A 2,454-nucleotide genomic window follows, 5' to 3' on the forward strand; every position below is an offset into this window, starting at 1 on the left:
TGCTTGGAAAGAGTGTGATTCTCAACTGGGACTGGGGGTGGGTTATGGGGGTTGGGGTATAGGTTGGAGGTGAACGTGTATCATGAGGAAGCAAAAAACACCTCAGAGGTTTGCAAATTGTTGATCCGCTTCTCTTCTCGTGCTGCAGCATTAAGCCATTGTTGTCAACTGGATTATGCTGTGTCCCTTCAGAGCATTGGGGCAGGAAGAGAATTGTCAGCCACTGGTTTAAGCTAAGAGTGGTTCGATTTTGTATCTTGTTCTTTTTTTTTTTTTTTTTTAAAGATTTTGTTTATTTATTCGACAGAGAGGGAGACAGCCAGCGAGAGAGGGAACACAAGCAGGGGGAGTGGGAGAGGAAGAAGCAGGCTCATAGCGGAGGAGCCTGATGTGGGGCTCGATCCCATAACGCCAGGATCACGCCCTGAGCCGAAGGCAGACGCTTAACCGCTGTGCCACCCAGGCGCCCCTTGTGTCTTGTTCTTACACATTTATACTACCTTTGAATATATGCTTGCCTGTCCTGTGTCTGTTGCTTGTCAAGTTAATAACTAACTTGCCTTGGGGGCACGCCTGGGTGGCTTACTTGGTTAAGTGTCAGGACAATTGTTTACAGCTCAGGTTCTGATCTCATGGGTTGTGAAACCGAGCCCCTCGTAGGGCTCTGCACTCAGTATGGATCCTGGTCAAGATTCTCACTCTCCGTCTCCCTCTGACCCCTGCCCTGGCTGCTTGTGCGCTCTTTCTCTCTCTCAAAAAATAAAATAAAAATTTAAAAAAACCCTAATTTGTCTTGTATAAGGTAAATTCTAATCCCGTACACAAATTCTAATGAAAACTGTTGGATGGGAGTTGGAATCAGTCATTCGCTGAGCAAAACGTATGATGCGCTTTTACGTGTGTTACGTAAAACCTAAAGCCATCCTTGGAATCCTCACAGCACACGCAGAAAAGATGACCATTGCCGCCGGGTTTGTATCAGAGGGGAGCGGAAGCACAGTGAGGGGGGATCACTTTATGCTTCAGATCACAGAGCAGGTGAAGAGACAGAGCTGGTCGTGGAAGCCAGGCCTTTCCGCCTCAAGCCCCCCTTTCCTTCCTCATGTCGTGCTGTTGGCAGGTGATAGACCATCGTAGGTGATGGATCAACTTGCTGCAGAGACAGCCCTGTGCTCCCGCTGGGATTCAGTTCTCCAAATAAGGGCAGAAGTGGCTTCACCACCAACCTAATGAAGCTTCAGCCTCAGGACCCCTTGCTTGCCTGGGCACTGCCTCCCCCCCCCCCCCCCCCCCCGCCGGTCATGGCCCTGTGTCTGCTTGTATATTATCTTACATCAGGTCCAACAAAACCCTTCCCCGTTCCTGGGCCAAGGTATACAACTTTTGATGATTTTCATAGAAAACCGAAACAGTCAATATGAATTGTTTAGTTAACAAATTCCACTGGGAGAAAAAGCATGCCTTTTAAATTAATTGGAGCTCTCATGGAAAGATCTGGGGATGTTTGCCAAAAGCTGATCAGAGGTGGTGGGGGCCGAGAAAGCGGTCATGAGGGCTAGCAGGGCACGTTCGGGGCTGGGGTCTGTGCATGGAGCACCTGCAGAGCTGTGGATCCAGGAAGCCAAGGGCTGCAGCCTGGGCTAGGCAGCAGACAGTCCGCTTAAGAGAGGAAGAAGGCCCTGAGCTGGTCCCGAGGGAATCCATCATTTGCTTCCTGAGAAGGCAAGTAGGGGGGCTGTCAGGCTTGGGTGTAGCTGGGACAGAATGATCACATCCTCTTTTTGGCCCCCTTGATAAATCCTGCTTCAGGCAATAAGGCTTCCGATTATGTGCGGAAATCGGAATGCTTCCTGGAAGACAGACTGGACCTTTCCAGCTTGGGTCCTGAGATCATCATGGCTAAGCCCTTGTTAGATAGGGTGGTATACAGATAAACTTGCTAGTCATCACATGGACATGCTTGGAGCCATGTCTTCTGATTAGCACTCCCCACGTTGCGCTTGCCTTGAGGTCTATAAAATAACCTGAAACAGGTCATGAAGACTGCCTTCGAGGAATTTGCTGGCCCTAGTGGGGATTTGTGCAGCCTTGGACAGACAGCGCCCGTCTGGGGTCAGCCAGTGTGTCCACTCCTCTGCAGCTAGGTTTCCATCAGCTATCCACCGATGTGCTCAGCACTGCAATAGGACCTGAACTCTGTGACATGGATTTCTGTCACCCCTGTGCATGCCCGTTATCGGACAGACTGAAGTCGATCCATCTTTTATTAATAGCAAATGTCGGTAGCATAACTCACTATGAAAGCCAGTTGCTACGCACAGACTTGCTGCGATTTCGAATTCATGTTTTGAAAGCTCCTTATGGACAACGTTGCCTGTGGTTTGAACTTGTTTTGAGTAACTTATTTTGATGAAACGGCTTTGAAATCAGTTATTAGGGCTTGGTTCTCAAATT

The sequence above is a fragment of the Ursus arctos genome, unplaced genomic scaffold (genome assembly GCF_023065955.2).
Source record: "Ursus arctos isolate Adak ecotype North America unplaced genomic scaffold, UrsArc2.0 scaffold_30, whole genome shotgun sequence".
NCBI classification, from domain to species: domain Eukaryota; kingdom Metazoa; phylum Chordata; class Mammalia; order Carnivora; family Ursidae; genus Ursus; species Ursus arctos.